The sequence below is a fragment of the Globicephala melas genome, chromosome 8 (genome assembly GCF_963455315.2).
Source record: "Globicephala melas chromosome 8, mGloMel1.2, whole genome shotgun sequence".
NCBI lineage: Eukaryota > Metazoa > Chordata > Mammalia > Artiodactyla > Delphinidae > Globicephala > Globicephala melas.
In genome coordinates, this window is record NC_083321.1 from 15,057,552 (window position 1) to 15,075,869 (window position 18,318).

The following is an 18,318-nucleotide window of genomic DNA, read 5'->3' on the forward strand; positions in this document are numbered from 1 at the left end:
ATCCATTTTCCTCCAAAATTCAGGCTCGTCTTCACACCTCTTATGCCATTTTATTTCCCAGTGGCCAGAGAGACGGCCTCCTGCGTCATCGCCCACGGCCCGGCTAAAATCAAAAGACCAACTACTGCCAGCTCCACCAGCCACAGGGGCTCCTGAATGTGCGGACACACCTCCACGGCCAATTGGCCAGACAAAAGTGACAGACACATGGTACCTCCAATCGCTGCCTGGATCTGGGTGTTGGCTCCACCTACCCACGGAGCCTTTTGGACGCTAAGCCCATCACCAGGCAGTGCCCTAATTTACTTATAAGGAGAGTAGACCATAGTCTCTGCAAGGCGGATTGAGAAGAAACTGCAGACCATGGAGGTACAAAGGCTTGGCTGTTCCTCAAAAAAGATGTTCGAAAGGTACTTATGAAGGAGACGGAGGGGGCAGATCTCTGCTAAATGGAAAGGCCATGCCCTCCCTGGGGCCAGGGGTGAAAGGCCCACTGAGGTTTCCCCATTCCACGGGGCCCACAGGGTCCCGGAGCGGAGGGTGGCAGTGACAGTGGGGCTGCAGGGTCACACGGGTCCTGGCTCCACCTCCTTCTAGCCCCGGGGCCAGTGGACAAATCACGTAAGCTCTCTGGGCCTTTGCTTTCGTGTCTGCAGAATGGGGCCAGGAATGCTGAGCTGCTCAGGAAATCAGAGGACTGAGGATTAAATGATAAATAACGTATGTAGGGCTTCTCACGCCAGGCCTGACACACGGCGGTTCCTCCCCTCCCCTCCTTGCCCTGCTTTCTCAGACCCTGAGAGGGAAGGACTCTGATCCGGAGGATTTCTGCTCAGGGAGGAGGAGTGTGGTCAGTGGTTTTCATACTGGGTTCCCCGAGGCTAGCAATCTCCTAAAGCCATTTTCAGGATTTCAAGTAACACCTCACAAATCATCCCCTCCGCACCGCCTGGCTCAAGGGGCAAGTGTCTTGGGTTTTGGAGCCATTAAACCACTCCAGGGTGGGAACCCTATTTGTCATGTTGTTCAGAAGCTCTAACTGCTAGGTATGTATGACTCGGCAGTAAATGAACTAGGGAGAAAGGTATACTTCGTAAATGATGACTTGGTAAAGGCAGTGCTGTTTGACCGATAAAATCCTTTAAATCTTTTTTTTTTTTTTTTTTTTCTGCAGTACGCGGGCCTCTCACTGTGTGGCCTCTCCCGTTGCGGAGCACAGGCTCCGGACGCGCAGGCTCAGTGGCCATGGCTCAAGGGCCCAGCCGCTCCGCGGCATGTGGGATCTTCCCGGACTGGGGCACGAACCCGCGTCCCCTGCATCGGCAGGTGGACTCCCAACCACTGCACCACCAGGGAAGCCCCAATCCTTTAAATCTTGAGGCCCAGAGAGAGGAAATGGAGGAGTCAGCATCACAGGCAAACTTGACCTCATGCGAATTCAAATCCCACAGGTGCAGGGAAAGCAGTTCAGGTGCTGTGGGTCCAGCTGCCCTTCCATGTGGGTGCCTGCCCCAGGGTGATCCTGGGTGGGAGCCGTGGACTTGCTGTCATGGCTCTCATGGTCTCGAGACACCTGTGCCCTTCACAGCAACCCCCCCACCCCCGCCCCTGCCCTCTGAGGGTTGGTGCTTACAGATGGCTGCTTTATCATTCAACGTGACCCCCGGATGCCACTGACTGTTTCATGTATAACAAAGCCAGGTGTTTAAGATTTAAGGGGAACTTTTACGTGACACTACTGTTTGTGTAAGCACTGATTTAGAATCCAGCCCTTGTATAACTTATGTCACCAGCGTTTCAATAAAAGAAGTTCTTGGCCATGAAAAGGTAGAGCAGCACTGATCTGGCCCAACACCCTCACCATGGAAATGGGAAAACCAAGGCTGTGAAAGGGAAGGGGAGAGTGGCCAAGTTACAAAACCAATTAGGGATCTGGGCCTGGAGACGTGTTTCTTTTTTTTTTTTTTTTTTTTTTTTGCGGTATGCAGGCCTCTCACTGTTGTGGCCTCTCCCGTTGCGGAGCACAGGCTCCGGACGCGCAGGCTCAGCGGCCATGGTTCACGGGCCCAGCCGCTCCGCGGCATGTGGGATCTTCCTGGACCGGGGCGCAAACCGGCGTCCCCTGCATCGGCAGGCGGACTCTCAACCACTGCGCCACCAGGGAAGCCCTGGAGCCCTGTTTCTTGAAGCCCAGGCCATTGCCCGGTAGCTACTCTCCACACTCAATATTTTACTTATTTATTTTGGTAGCACACACCTTCCCTTGTTAGAATGTATGCTTAGAAAGGCATGGACTTGGGCTTCCCTGGTGGCGCAGTGGTTGAGAGTCCGCCTGCCGATGCAGGGGGCACGGGTTCGTGCCCCGGTCCGGGAAGACCCCACATGCCGCGGAGCGGCTGGGCCCTTAAGCCATGGCCGCTGAGCCTGCGCGTCTGGAGCCTGTGCTCCGCAACGGGAGAGGCCGCAACAGTGAGAGGCCCACGTACCAAAAAAAAAAAAGAAAAAAAAAGAAAGGCATGGACTTGCTTTGTTCACTGCCGTATTCTTAGTGTCTAGAGCAGTGCCTGGCACATGTGGGTCCTCAATTCCTATGTCTGAATGAATGAATAAATGCAGGAAGAGTGGGAAAAGAGAAAACAGACACAGAGCAGTAGAGACTCAGCAAATCAGAGAAACAGACAAAGTCGGAAAGATGGAGAAAGACTGAAGGAGAGAGACAGGGAAAGAGACAGAAGAAGAGATACGGGAAGGGACAGACAGACAGACTGAGAAAGGTCTGCTGGGGAGACAGGATGGTATCAGGGGATGGCACAGGGGTGCACAGGGACGGGGAAGGGGGGAGCAATTGCTGACTTGTCACCTGGGCAGTTCTGATGTCAGCGGGACAGTCTCTTGTTCAGAGGGTTTCCTGTATATTTCCGTTATTGGCCCAGCTTGTCCTGTAAGAGAGAATATTCAATTATTCTAGAAAGGCTATAAGGAGCAGCCCCATTCAAGAAGCTGCTTATGGGGCTTCCCTGGTGGCGCAGTGGTTGAGAGTCCGCCTGCCGATGCAGGGGACGCGGGTTCGTGTCCCGGTCAGGGAAGATCTCTCATGCAGCGGAGCGGCTGGGCCCGTGAGCCATGGCCGCTGAGCCCGCGCGTCTGGAGCCTGTGCTCCGCGGTGGGAGAGGCTGCAACGGTGAGAGGCCCGCGTACCGCTAAAAAAAAAAAGAAGCTGCTTATGAACACCTGATCCCCCTTCGGACAGGCACGTTCTGGGCCAGTGCCTTGCTGATCTGGGCCCGTTAGCGCTAATGAAAAGCTCTCAGCACCTGGGGCACTCCAGCTGGGGAGGCCCGCACTCCATGCCCGCCTTCTGCCCATATGGCAGCTCCCGGGTGCCCTTGCTGGGGCCGCATGGGGAACCACATCTTCAAGAGACTTGGGGTTTCTGGCACGGGCTTCAGCTATGCTGACACGCTACTGCATGTGGCTGATGAACGGGGAGAAGAGGGTGGGTGTGGTGGCCCATACAACTGGATGCCCCCTGGATGCCACCTGGGCGTCTGCACTGATGCCTCAGCAGAGAGAGTGCTGGCAGAGCGCCGTAAATCAAACACCCGCCCCAGAAACTCTGACTCCCAGGGGAGAGAAATTTGATGCTGGAAAGTGTGCCTTAGGCTTTGCATAAGGATTTGCCAGAAGGCTCCTTTCCTCCTTTCCACTGCCAGCTCCCAGCAGTGGGAATGGGGGTGTGATTTCAGCAGTCAAACGGGCCCAGATGGAGACGCCTGTTCTGTCACATGTGTGGGGAATTCCATAGCCGGCTGCTGCTCAAACACTGGGCTAGAGGACATTTCCAGGGAAAACCTGAGGTCTGGGGGAGCTTGGGCTGCAGTGGGCCTTCCCATGGGCAGGATGGGGGAATTTCTGCGTCTTGGGTACCTGTTCAGATTTCTTCCCATTACCATCAGTGGTGGGGATGAGGGGCGGTAGGTGAAAGAGTCCTCTCCCTCCCTCCCTCCATCCCTCCATCCTTCCCTCCATCCCTCCATCCATCCATCCACCCATCTGCTCAGCAACTCCTACCTTGTGCTGGGTGCTGTGTTAGGAAATGGAGATACAAACAAGCACGAACTCAACACTTGGGTGGCAGTGGGGGTAGGAGATTGGGGGAGGCAAGGGAAGGGATGATAATAGGGCTGGGGGCCCACAGGAAGGAGGACAAACTCTCCACTGGTGTAACTCCACTGGTGTAACTTCACTGGGGGCAGTTAGGGAGTTTTCACCGGGAAGGGGACAGTGCAGGGGAGTAAGTTTTGAGGGAGTGTAGGTGTGGGGATGGGCAGAGGTGGGGAAAGGCAGGAGAAGGGGCCCCCTGAGAGCTCTCTGAGGCTCCAGGAACTGGTACCCCACTCCTGTTTAGCCTAAACAGACACACGTGGCAAGTCTTCAGCTGCCTGCCTCGGTATCTGCTGTATGGCTTTGGGCTGTATGCTTACATGCATGAGCTCATTAAATGCCAGGAGCAACCCTAGAAGTAGATATCATACCATCACCTCCATTTTACAATGGGGAAACCGAGACCTGGAGAAGGAAGTGACTTGTCCATCATCACACAGCTAGTAAGTGATGGACCAAGAAGTCACACCCAGCAGTCAGAATCAAAGCCAGCTTTCGTGGAAAGGGCTGCATTCACTCCCATGATTATGGTGAATCCTCAAGACAGATCTGCAGGGTGGACTATTGCCCCATTTTATGGAAGGAAACTGAGGCTTAACTGTGGCAAAGCGGCTGCACCCTCTTGAGATCCGAGGCTCTTTCTAAAACTCCAGGCGAGATGTTAGAAAAACTGTGTTGGGGGCCAGGAGTGGGGAAGAGGGCAGAAGCCCAGCTGCATCTGAACAGTGACAGATCCCCTGAAATTGACCCCGGGGGTGTGGAGAAGGGAGGACACTGTCACTACCAGGCAGGACACTGCCACCTGGGTGGACATCTGGGGGGAGAAGCCCCCGGGGTCTAGGTAAGGCCCAAGGAGCTCTGGGCTGGAACTCTATCCAGGGATGGCTCACAGGGCAAGATGAAGCCAACTCAGGGTCCTTCCTAGAGCTCGGGTTTCTGTGGCCTAAGGAATGGAAGCCCCAATGTCTAGTTCAGGAGATGCACCCCACACCCAGCCCCAGGGCTCAGGGAAGCAGGGAGGGGGTCATAGTTTTCTCTTACCCCCGTTCTTCCCCTGCCCCGTCCCAGCCCTGGTGCCCCCAAAGCACCATCCTCTGCCCAGCATCTCAGGCTGGTGGTCATCTTGAGTGTGACACAAACCACCTTCCTCTGGACACTGAGGCTGGGATGAGAGGCCTGGGTGATGCAGAAGGCTCAGCCGGGGGCAGGGAGGAGGTGCTGAGCTCCGCGTGAATCTCCAGCGTCTCTTCACCTCCTCTTCACCAGGATGCCCCCTCCCTGATTGTTTTCTCACCCAGTGAAGATCTACACTAAGGGGAAGCTGGGAAAGGACGGCCTGGGAGATGCCTGCCAGCTCAGCCATCACCACTGCTTCTGCACAGTCTGGGACGGCACCTGCCCTGGCCAGCACCCTGGAGGCCTTCAGAAAATCACTACTCTCCCTGAGACGCTAGGTGCTCCTATGAAAACTGTGATTCTCAGTTTTGAAGCCAAAGGTGGTTGTAAGAATTCATGAAGTGAAGCGATATGATGTGAAAACTCTTGGAAACACTGTTCCCATGGGGAGCTATTATCCGCATCCTCATATATTGAAAATAGGTGGACGCCCAAACCATGTTCACTGGTTATCAGTGGAGGTGGGCGTGGGGCAGACCATGGACATCTGGCTTGGTCAGGATGGATATAAATATCTTTCCTTTAAATGGCCCCAAAGTCAAATTAGTTGCTCCAATTTTGTGATAATTGAGCCTAATAGTAACTAGTAGTATCGAGCATTTACCATGTACCAGACTCTGCTAAGCATTTCTCCTGCATCCTCTTATTTGATCTTCACTTAGGAGGTAGGTATCATTATTATCCCATTTTACAGATGAGGAAACTGAGGCTCAGTGCATATAATTAACTGGCCTGGATTCATTCATATGGTTAGTAAGACCACCTGGCCATGAATCAGGCCTAAGTCTGCTAGACTCCAAACCAGAGCACCTGATAAGACATTGATCCATGGACGTGGCACAAGAGAGAGGACGCCAGAAAGAGGGGGCGCTATGCCCCAGTCTCCAAAGTTTCCAACCCAGTGCTGCTCTGCCCTGAATCAGGCGACCAGGCAGTGTCCCAGTGAGCTGGCTAGCATCCTCCCCCATGCCAGCTGGAGGCCTTTGGGGGATGACCCCATCCTGCCATCCCTTGACAGATGGGAGTCCTGAGGCCCAGAGAGGGGCAGAGACCCTCTGTGTGTGAGGTCACGCAGCACTGCTGCATTATCCTCTGCAGGCCCCTGCCTGGGCCAGACAGCTTTATTAATCCTGTCAATCCCACTGCCCCAGATGGCGGCTCAGTCCCATCTGCATAGAGCAGGCCCAGGAGGGGTTCTCTGATTAAGAAGAACAGCTCAGTTCATAAATCACTCCTTTTACTTTCACCGCCCCCAGGCCCCGGGCATGCTTTCTGGAGAGAGAGAAAAGAAGGCAGGTGGACAGGGGTGATGGAGAAGCCCCCATCGGAGGAAGCAAATGTAGACCTGGGCTGGAGGGAGCCGAGAAACGTCTTGTCTGCACTCTGGCCAGGTGAGGGCGCTGTGGTGCAGGGAAGAGCCTCAGGGGGTCCCAGGGGAGCGGCCTCACCTGGGTCCCAACCAGTACCGGCTCTGCCCCCAACAAGCTGTGAGACGTGGGCCAGCTTCCTCACCACCTGCGCCTCCATCTCTCCATCTGTGAGATGGGCATTCTCAGATCTAACCCCCAGGGTCACTGCGTGGATGGAGAGATGGTGTAGGAAAAAGCACTTGAGCGGCTGTACGTCCAGTTCCTTCCTTCCTGTGCACGCCAGGCACCTGCTAGTGCCAGCACTGGGCTGGGTCCAAGGCACGGAGACCAGCGGCTTCCCTCCCTCAAGGACTCACTAGAGCCTACTGAGAATGAATAACCCGGTGCTCAAAGAGGAGTGTGAGCAGACACCTCAACCAAGGGCGTGCCGGGCAGGAAGGGAAACAAGTGCCGACTGCCTGGTGGGGCTGCAGGGGGAGCCTAGAAGCTGGGGGGCCTGTGTGTGGAGGACAGGGCAGGGACCGACATTTACTGAGCCTCAGTGAATACTGCAAGCCATTGTGTTATGGGCATTTACCTATAATGATCCTACAAAGAGATCTGCAAATTATCAGTAGATAAATCACCATCGTTCCCTTTTACAGAAGAGGAAAGTAAGTCTCCAAGGGGCTAGGAAGGCCCCAGAGCCAGAACTGACCTAGGTTTGCCTGACTCGAAGACGCAAGAGTTCCTTCATCAGGACTTGGCGCTGAGGCGTGTCAGAAGAACGATGATTCTTGTCATCAGGTTCCGAGCTGAGCGGGGGGGGGGGGTTGGGGGGGGAGGGAGAACTTATTTGGAGCTGGCGGTGCCTGCTGGGCCTCATCCCAAGATACACGGTCTCATAAACAAGCAATTGGCCTGAAATCCTGGTGCGCCTGGTGATAGCACGGACACAGGGACATGGACACAGCTGATGGGGGATAACATCTAATTAGGCTCCTGGGGGCAGAGCCTGTGGTGGATGTAGCGGATCCTAAGTGACAGCCTTCCCCGGCCTCCACACTGGAAGCAGAGTGGCTGCAGCGTCTGGGAAAGCACGGTCTGTAGTCTGTGAGCAGAACCAGGTCTGGGCACTGCATGTTCCTGCCGCAAGCCCTCTCCTCTGCCATCAGAGAATCTTCAAAGAAGGAAGCCTTAGTGAGGGCTGACTCCAACTCTCTTTTTTCCACACTGGGGGATGCTGAGGGCCAGAGAGTGGACGGGTCTGGCCCAAAGTCACACAGCAGCGCCAGAACCAGGAACTCCTGATTTTAAGCCCACTGCTCTTCCCACCACTCAAGGCAGCCCACTAAGACAAACATCTTAATTTATTTTGACTTCTGAAAGCATTTTACACACATTATTTTATCGAATCCTCCCAACCACCCCAGGAGATAGGCACTCTTGTTTTATACATGAGGAAACTGAGGCTCAGAGAGATGAAGTCCCTGGCCCAAGGCTGGAGAAATTGCTGGGACAAAGCAGGGTTCCCATCCTTCTGCCCTGGCCGTCCTCCAGAGGTGTGGCCCGGGGACTCTGGGCTGCTGGTCCCCAGAGTGACACAATCCTTGCCCCCTGCCCCATGGACCTGGACTGGACTCAAGCCACAGAAGGCGCTCATCCCCGACACTTCCTGGGATGGGTCCATGGCTCCATCCTCCTGCCTTTGCACTGAGATGGTCCATTTGCAAAGGCCTCTGGGAAGGCTCTGCACCTTCCACCAAAAGCTGGTGGGCAACCTGGCTGCTTCCATGGGATCCAGAGAGTGTCCACCCCACGGCCTCTCTGGATCAGCAAAGAACAAGTTCCCTCCCAGCCAACCGTTATTCTGTGGCAATTTATATCAGAAAACACTTCGTTTTTATGTTCTTTCATTCATTCCCCATTTAGTGAGCACCCTTGGCCTTTGGGGGGAACCCACAGCCCCGGGGGACCTGGGTCTGGGGGATCTGCCAGTAGACTGTGTCTGCAGCTCCTCCTGTGCTAGGAAGTGTCACTGTGTCCCCAGCCTCCAGGCAGCCCTCTCCCCGACGTGGGTTCTCCGCCCAGCCTGGCACAGGAAGCGGTGACTTCAGGCAACACCTCTGCTTCACCTGGCTGAGTCTGTCTCATTATTCTCCAGGGGGCCTCCTGGAAGCTTTTGTTAGTCTTTATGCTAACCAGAGCCTGCAGCTAGTTAGCTCTTACTGTATACCTGGCCTTGAACTAACGGCATACAGAACCTCACAAGAATCCCAGGAGGTGGGTCTGCTCCCCGCTGACCTATGATTGAATCAGGCTCAGAGACGATGAGTGGCCTGCCTCAGGTCACTCAGCCAGGCTGCAGGGGTCCCCTGGCCTGATCCCAGAGCTGAGCTCTTAGCAAGGGTCTCTCACTTTTCCCCCAACCCTACATAAAATAAAAGACATAGGATTAAACCAATTATATTAAAATATGGTTACAAGAATATTTAAAAAACATTTGTAAAATGCAAATACTTCTTTATCAACCTATTAAATTCAAGATCCAGTGATAGGTTCAATAACTATTGAAATCTGCAACAGTTTTGGGGTGATATGAAAGTATCTGCTTCTATATATTGATGGCAACATTACAAGTACAGCTAATGGGTCTGGGGGATCTGCCAGTAGACTGTGTCTGCAGCTCCTCCTGTGCTAGGAAGTGTCACTGTGTCCCCAGCCTCCAGGCAGCCCTCTCCCTCTAATGGAGCTATGGCTTGTTGCCTGTGATCATAGTTGGAGGAAATGCTCAATTTCAGTTAGATGTTAGTGAAAGCAAAGATATAATCTTCTCCCCCAAGTTCACCAATTCCTCAAGTTCCATGTCGTCCACGGACCCTGGGATAGGCACTCCTGCCTTAGACATAGCTCATCCCTGACAGTAACGCCCCACCCCACTTGCGGCGCATCAATCCAGTTTGTCACTCACAATCTCCATCCCTCCCTCCCTGAAAGGGCAAGAGGATGCCCTTTCCCCTCAGCCCCCACCCCCAGCAGAGGGGCAGAAAGTTTACAGCAGGAGCAAAGGGGACCATAGGGGCAGGGAAGAGGAGGGGTGTCAGAACCCTAAACTGACCATAGCCACACGTGGCCACCTTCCTGCCCAGGGCAGGAATAGGCAGCTTGGGTGGAAGTGGAGGCCAGGGAGCCAGCCAGTCTGAGAAGCCCCTGGGGAGTTTGTTCAGCCCTCGAACTTCCAGGTTCCAGCCCTGAGATTTGGATTCCGTGGGCTCAAGGAGAGGCCTACCAGTCGGTCTTTCCTTCTGATCCATCCCTGGGGGGTGGGGGGGGAGTCTACACTGTCAGGTTCAAAGACGTCAAGGTGAGAACCCCCCTGAGGTCTATCTGGAAGGCCAGGGCTCCAAGCAGGCTGAAAATCATGCTCCCCAAATCTAGGAGGGTAACCGTGGAACCAGCCAATGGCTGTGTGCCAGTCAGATGCCCAGCGTCCCTCCCCCATCACCCCGGGCAGCCAGAGCCCAGGTTCTCCGACATGACCCAGCCTCCAGCACGTGGCTCAGGGCCTCCTCCCAGCCTCCCCATCTTCTGCCTTCCCTCCAAGGGAAGAAAACTGAACGATGATTCCACGCCACTGGCCTCCTGCTGGGACCAGCCAGTACGTGTCTGGATTGTCTGCAGTGGAGATTTTAATTCCCTGGAAATCCTCCTGCCTCTGGAGAGAGCCTGGGGCTGGGGAGAGAGGCAGCAGTCTTTTCTGTTTCCCCCAGGGGTTTGAGATGGAATAAAATATGGGAGAGGAGGTGCTTTGCGAACTGAAGAGCAGAGTCCAGGTGGAGATCAGAAGAAACTTGCAGGACTGGCCTCATCCCCTCAGGCTTACTTCTTAAGGGGGCACTCACAGGATGAAGTGGAGGGGGGAACAGGCCATCCTTATGGTTTGCTGGTGCATCTGTGCTGGCCGGAAAGGGAGGCTGCCCGAGAAAGTGACTCAGAGTCACCCTCATCCTGCAGCCAAGGAGACTGGCGTCCAGAGGGGAAGGGACTTGCAGCAGAGCCAAGGACACACAGCAGAGTCAGGGCTGGACGGCACAGTCCAGACTCCTAGCCTGGGTGCCCCCTGCCACACCTGACGGCTGGCCTCAAAACGCATCCCAGGCGACGCCAGGCCCCTGGGAAAGGTGAGTGTGGACTCAGCGGCCGCAGCCACTGTATACTCACACCGGGATTGGAGGGGACAGGGCCAGGGAACACTGGATGTATCCTCAGCACTTACCATTGCTGGCAGACCTTCTCCACCAGATATAAGCCTTTGGTGGCCAGGGCTGTGTCTCCCACTTCCTCTGAGTCCCCTCAGGGCACGCAGGGGGTACTGGATGGAATATTATCAATATAATAACTGCTACTGCTTTGCGTGAGCCAGGAGCCGTGCTGAGCACTGTTCCAACATCACCTGAAATGGGTGAATTATCCCCAAGCTACCCGGGAGTACACGGGGGCCCAGGGAAGGTGAGCAAGTTTCCCACAGTGGCCCAGCTGGTGAGAGCAGAACTGGGGTTCAGACCCCAATCCAGACAACAGGCCCACAAGACGGAAGCAGGTGAAGAGAACAGGCTGGCAGGCACGAGTCCTGGATTCGAGTCCAGACTCTTGAAAACTGGGGAGAAGCCTGCCCTTTCTCTGACCCTCGAGACCTCTGGCTGTTTCCCACGGTGACCGCATATATAAGCCCCGGTTGGGAAGCAGAAGCCCCCAGCCCTCCCTCCCACTCGCTCTTGCTTCCCACGGTTCATCCTTCTTAGGGCTGGAGCAGCAGGAGACCCTTTGAAAGACTTGGTACTCCATCCCAAAATATGCAGGGCTGTTGCTGGGGCAACCTGGCTGCCACACAGCGCAATTTAAATATTTAATGGCTTCGCGGGTATTAAGGGGCCCTGGGAACTGGGCGGGAAAGGGCACAGGTTTGAACCGGGGTAAGGGGGCGGGGAGCCCGGGCAGCTCCTGCCAGAGCAGCCCCTCCCCCATGAGCCCCATCAGAGAAGGGTGCCTAGGGCTCCTGGCTTCTGTTGCTGTGCTTAGTGTCTGGAAGGATAAAAACAGGAGCCCAGGCAGTGGGTGAGACACGGAATTCCACTGCAGGGGTATGGGGAGGGGAGAGGGTCCAGGGGAATCTCTGTTGCAGGTGGACTATTTCTCTTAAGTGCCTACAGTGCGGCGGACACTATGCTAAGGTCTTACATTCTCTCCTTTGAGCCTCACTATAATCCTGTGAGGCAGGCATACTATTGCTCCCAATTTACAGCTGAGAACCGGGATCAGAGAGGTGAAGCGACTTGCCCAAGGCCACACAGCTGCTGAGCGGCAAACTTGAACCCAAGGCCGGGTGGCTCCACAGCCAGTGCTCTTTTAGCTACATGTATCAGGAGCCAGGCCAGAAACATCGCTGCTAGCTAATACCTATAACAGCGGGCATGTATGAAGTCCTTTCTAAGGGCCAGGCACTGTGCTAAGGGCTTTACAGGCTCTAATTCACTTAATCTTCACCACTACCCTGTGAGGGAGGCGCCCCCATTTTACAGATGTGGAAACTGAGGCCTCGAGAAGGGAAGTCAGACACCAAGATCACAGGGAAGTGGGGAAGCCTGTATTCCAGCCTCAGCAGGACACTCCAGAGCCGGTATTCTTCATCTAGTTCTTAGCCCAAATTTAGAAACTTGTATAACAAAAACAACAACAAACAAATAAAGATCCAATTTAAAATCCTTTTTCACCCTCGTGCTTTGTCCTCATCCTCCCAAGATGGATAGGGCGGCAAAAGGAAATCCTTCCAACTGCTTAGTAATAAAGATGAGTCGCCTTGAGCTTTTTTGGCTTCAGCCACTTGCTCTACACACAAGACATGGGCACATGGACAACAATGTAGACACAGCCTTGCAGACACACAGACACATGCATAGACAAACATATAATACACAGACACTCGTACAGACATCCAGGCAGATACAGGTACACACATAGGTACTTACACAGGCACACACACACACACACACACGCAGATGTGGCCTCCGGTCGCTTTCTGCCTGATGGAACTGACTACAGTGTCAGGTGAAAGAAAAGACATCAAAAGTCATTTGGCCAATGCCTCTGCCAACCTCAAGACTATTTGAAATGGCCGCACGGATCTGATCTTATTCTTAAAGATCTTCAGGAAGGAGGACGTTCCCCATAGCCTCATTCTGATGTCTGCTCCTGAAGTAGGGAAGTTCTTCCTGGCATCTAACCAAATTCCCTCCTGCTTTACATTAATCACAATGCAACTCTTGACATCGGTACTCTGCTTACAGCTCCCAGAGCCCTCCTGTTTCTATGCTCTTGCTTGACCCTCACAGCCATCCAGCAAGGCAAGCAGAGCAGAGATGACTATATAGTATTTTATGGGGAGTAGGGCCCAGAGAAGTTAAGGAGCTTGCCTGAGATGACACAGCTCCCATTGGAGCTGGGCTTCACCCCAGGTATATGCTGCTGATTTCACGGCTCCTTGAACTACACCAGGTGCTATCAATGTCCCATGGATTTCACTTTGTCTTCTCCTGTCTGCAGTGAGCCTCCTTGGATCTCAGCCTGTCAGTGTTCAGCGAGGGGACGGCACTGGCCCTGGCTCACATCCCTCCTGCCTGAGTGATGCCCTGGTGCAGCATGGGGGATGGGGGCGTCTCAGAGTTGGGTGATCCCGGAGTTGCCCCACGCAGAGGCAACCGCATCCTCCCTCCCCAGAAAGGAGTTTTCCTGTGCTGAGAGCAGACTGGTGAGGCTGTCCTCTCCTTCTCAGAGCATCCTCCACCCCATGGCAGGCTCCCTCGACTCCCCAGGGACCAGGAACTGTCCCCAGAGCAGAACCAAGCCACGCCCCGAGCCTTACGCCCACAGGGCGCACTGCCCCACTTACATTTGCTTGGTAGTAAATATTGGAGACACTGGGTCTTCCCAGGGCAACTGCAATTCATTCTAGTCACCTGGCCCGAATTAGGGAGGCCACAACCCCTTGCCATAAACGGAATGACGACAGGTATTTGGAGCTCGAGTTAAGGAGGAAAAACAATGGAAAAGCAGAGAGACCATGACTGAGAGTCCTGCCTGGCTTGAGAAGATCCTGAGAGGAAATGAATCAAAAGGAAGATCCGGGGCCGGGGCCTGAGTAGACGAACAGGCAGGAGTCAGAGAGACCTGTTTTCTTTCCTCCCCATAAAATATCATCCCAGCTGCTCCTAGGAGCCCTAAAGAAAGGTGTGGGCAGGGGTGGGGGTAGGGAAAGGGCTGGGCTTAGACAGACACAGGAACCGTGCTCAGAGAAAGGGAGTGCTTCATCCTTCCACAGAAGCCTGTTCACCAGCGCCACCAAACATCGGTGACTTACAGGCCAGGAAGGATGCTGGCAATCCCACCAGGAAGCCGCAGGGATAAGCAAGTATTTGGACCTTACAGGGCCCCAGAAGAGAATTTCTATTTCCTTCTGACAAAATAATAACTAATAATAAAAAATAAAACTTCTCCAGGCCTTGGTTTCTCCATCTGTAGAATGGGGCAGAAAGCCCCACCTTGTTCATCTAATGGGCCGGTAGTGTCTGGGCAGCCCTGGCAGGCTGCCTGCTGCAGGCTTGGCCCCTCTCTGAGGCTCTAGTGGATGACAGATGACCCATGCAGAGCACATTACAAGCTGAGGATGTGCCCTTGGATTAGTCTGCTGTGCCTGGAAGGCCTCTTCTCTTCTCTGCTGAGGCCTAATAGCAGTTAGAAGGGGCAGGGAGTCTGGTGTGCAGTTTGGGTGGATCTGAGCCAGTCATGGCTTCTGCATCCATGGGGAGGGGCGCAGGGTGGCTATGGTGGTGATGATCAGAGTTAACACTTACAGAGTGCTTACTGTGTGTCAGGCACCATTCTAAACGCTTCCTATCTATTAACCTTTAATTCACAATGATCTATGAAGTGGGTACAATTAGTATGCTCATTTTACAGATGAGGAAACCGAGGCACAGAGAAGTAAATTAACTTGCCCTGAGTCATACAGCTATTAGACTAGCATTTGAACCCAGGCAGGTAGTTCCAGCATCTGGGCTTAGAGGGTGTCCAAGATGTCCCGAAGTTTGTGGGGCAAACCACGGAGCTCTCCAGAATTAGGAAACCCACTAGAAAGGAGTGTTGCAGTGGGAACTGGGGGCTCAGGGTCTGGAACTTGCTCTGCTGCTAACTAACCATATGACGTCGAGCAAGTTACTTGCCACCCGCCGGCCTCCGGGGCTTCTCTGCAGAGGCAGCTTGCAGAGTGGCCAAAGGCATCAGAACGGCTGGGTGGAACTGTCTCCCCGACTCGCTACCTCTGTGGCCTCGGCCCCTCTGAGCCTCAACAAACGTGCGATCTTGCAGGTCCTGTGAACGTGGATGGGACTGTGCTCCACGGAAAGCTCTAGAAGTGGAAGCTTTTGTTGTTTATTTGGAAGCCACGCCTTTTGCTCATCCACAGTTTCGTGGCTCCCAGCACCAATGCTGAGCAAACACCTGGGTGTCGTTGGCTCCGCTTTGGGTAGAGAGTACTCACTTACCGTCCTTTTAGAAATGGAAATGGTGGCCTGAATATTTGATGAGCGGACCTCCTCATTTAAAAATGTAAATACAGCCCGGTCTGTAGCCTCCAGAGCTAAATGTCAGCAAAATAAAGGGGTCGGGGCTTAAGAAGGCCCCGATGAAACAAGGACACTGGGGGCAGAGGGCAGGTGGTCTCGCCCCTTGTGAACGCCGATCTCAGGGTGCGTGGGGTGTGTCTGAGCGTGGCGGCGAAGGAGGCCACACAGCCACTCACACGCGCTTCAGCTGCCCTGCAGACCACACAGATCAATGGTGCCACTTGCCTGTGTGTCCCCTATTTTGTCAGGGACGGGGTGCTCAGAGGGGACTTCAGGCCAGGTTCCAATCAGGCAAATTGGTACTTTTTCTGCAACCCCAGAGGATATAAGGATAAAAGGTCCAGGGATCTGGATTCAGTTTTGGACTTCACGGCTACCAGCTGGCTCTGTGGCTGGACTAAGCCCCCTCTCTCTGTCTCGGGTCCTGAGTGCCGGGCTTCCCCGCTGCCTCTCCATCTCCGAGTCTCAACTCTGTTTGCGCTCTCTTCCCTCTCTGAGTGCACGTGCACATGTGTGCACACACACAGACACACACACACAGACATACACACACACTACTGTGACCACTTCCTGCAGGGGTGGAAGGCTACCAGCTTATGGAGGCTGGAAACATTTTCTCTTAAAGTTCACCTCGTCGGGGGCCTGGACGTAGATCCCCTAGCCCTATCCTGGAAGTGTGACCCCCAGCGGGCAGTGGCCACGTTTACTTTAGAGGATCTGCACGTGTGAACCATTGTACAAAGCCTGCTTGCCCAAGGCAGCCTCAGGACTGCCGGCGCCCTGCTGGGGCAGAGGGATCTTGGGGGAGCCACCTTGCTGAGAAAAGGAAGAACGTAGCAGGTGTTTCATTTCCCCCTGGCTGCCCAATAATTAAGAAAGAGGAAGACTCAGCAAGTTCAAGGGGCAAGGTTGGGGTTTCCCAGGGACCCCACAGGGATGGGGAGGGGGGTGGGTGTACAGAGCAGGCTTTAGGATGAGGCCATCCTGGGCTCCAGTCTGAGCCTATCCCCGGGCGCTCATGTGACCTTGAGCAAGCACCTCTGAGCTCCTCGAAGGTGACTCCAGAGCCACCAGGTCCCTGCCTGCTGTGCAGACCTGGGTCGCATCCAGGCGGGCCTAGGCACCAGGGCTGCACCCGGAGCTGAGGTGAGTGCTGGCCAGATAGTTCTGAATTTTGCTTCAGGCCATTACTCCAGCAATTGTCTCTTCCTGGGTGTAATTCTGAACAGTAAATGTTATTGGAGAGCAGATCCTGTGGGAAACATTTTCTGTAGAGGCCTCATATTGGACTTTCCAAGGTAAATGTTCCAATAAGAGATAAGCCCAAAGAAAATCCTGGATCCATTACCCGAGTGAGGCAATGGGGGTGGGGATAAGCCACCTCCTAGCTGTGCCCTGGGGCAACCAGTGCCTCCCAGTCAACTGGGATGAATGAAATATGGAGTATGCTTAGAACAGGGCCTGGCATACAGCGGGGCCTCTGTGAAGGCCCACTCACATTGCTGGGCCCTGGGTGGAGAATATATATTTTCACATACATCCCACTGAAGGTTTCTGACAACTTTGCAAGGTATAATATCCTTGGTTCATGGAGGAGAAAACTAGGATGGAGACCCTGAAGGATTTCGGATTAGGGCTGACCTGTGTGCATTCTAAAGCCCAGGGCCGTGCCCTTCTCTCTGCTACGTTTCAGTTACCTCACACCATTTTAAGGTCCCCTTTGCCTCCAAAATATGGCCTTAGGGATCCTTTGCCCGACTTCATCAGTGATGATCAAAGAAACCCTTTCTTCCCAGGATGTCTTGGCCTTATCATGAGGTTATACCTGCCCAGCTGCTCCTGGAGGGGACTGGCCCTCAGGGGCAGTGGCAGAGGTTCAGGGGGTCTGAGAAGCCAGGACCTGGGAAGGAGGGACCCCGCCCTCATCTGTGGAACCAGTTCACCGGGAGAGAACAAACAATAAGAATGTGTTGCACGTCTACAGAGCTGCATGGGCCACACACGGTTCTCACTGGCTCTTGCAACCCTATGTGGTAGATGCTTTTATTACCCCCATTTTTCAGCTGTGACAACTGAGGCTCAGAGAGGTTAAGTCACTTGCTCAAGGCCACACAGCTAGAAAGCAGCAGGGCTGCTCCAGAGTCTAGGCTTGTAACAACAGCCTGACACTTCCCCCTCTCCCATCTGCGGTAGCAGGAGCCCTAGGCCTGTTGCAGAAGGACTGATGGCCAGAGCCTCCAGCCTGCAGGCCCGTCCCTCTAGGGCCACCAGGTATATGTGGGGCCTGCAGTCTGCTGCCCCCAACCAGAGTGGAGTGGTGTCCCGGTGGATGGGCTGTCACGGAGGACTCCATCACTTTCCCATCTTAGAGAACGTCAAGGCTTGAGGGGCCCCCGAGGTCCTAGAGTCTGTCTCTTTCATGTTAAAGATGAGACCTCTGAGGACCTGCCCCCAGTCACAGCATATTCTGAGGGGCTTCAGCGTTATGTGCTGGCTTCAGATGGTTTCGCCCTCTTCTGTTCACTTCTCAGGGGGGCTGTGGCCAGCTGCAGTCTCAGAGGTGACACTCGCGTTGGGCCCCAACTCCCAAAAAGTCCCAGGGAGGGAACACTTCCCACGTTCTATGTGCTTCGGCTGCCCTCTCATTTAATCCTCATGTCACTATTAGTATCCCTATTTACAGATGAGATGGGGTCCCAGAGAGGGGACACCCCTTCCCCAGGGTCACAAAGCTTGGAGGAAGAGAAGCTGTGGTCCTCTGCCTTGAGGCCACTGGCAGGGAGCAGGGGTCTCTGCATAAGCACTAGCCAGCACAGGACAGCTTCTAGCTCTGTCCTCCGGACCTGAGACTGAGGCTGCCTGGCTGCCCCACTCCCTGGTGTTCATGCTACATATCTTGGAGTTCATTTGGAGGAAGGGGACAAAGCTTAGGAAGATGCATTGCGGTGGCC

At 54.3% G+C, this 18,318-nt stretch overlaps 1 protein-coding gene across 5 annotated transcripts in view; it reads right to left on the reverse strand.

Annotated features, from left to right (window-relative positions):
- The window catches only part of TSPAN18 (tetraspanin 18), a 185,236-nt gene that overhangs the window by 26,077 nt on the left and 140,841 nt on the right, over positions 1–18,318 (reverse strand). For 3 of the 5 annotated variants that reach the window (XM_060303311.1, XM_060303306.1, XM_060303307.1), the window contains one exon: positions 2,861–2,939. The exons of 1 other annotated variant lie outside the window; for it this stretch is intronic. The gene's annotated coding sequence lies outside the window, so the exon portion shown is untranslated. Of the gene's footprint in view, positions 1–2,860; positions 2,940–7,407; positions 7,505–18,318 lie in introns of all 5 variants that reach the window. One more of the 5 variants, XM_060303309.1, reaches the window with a different exon arrangement.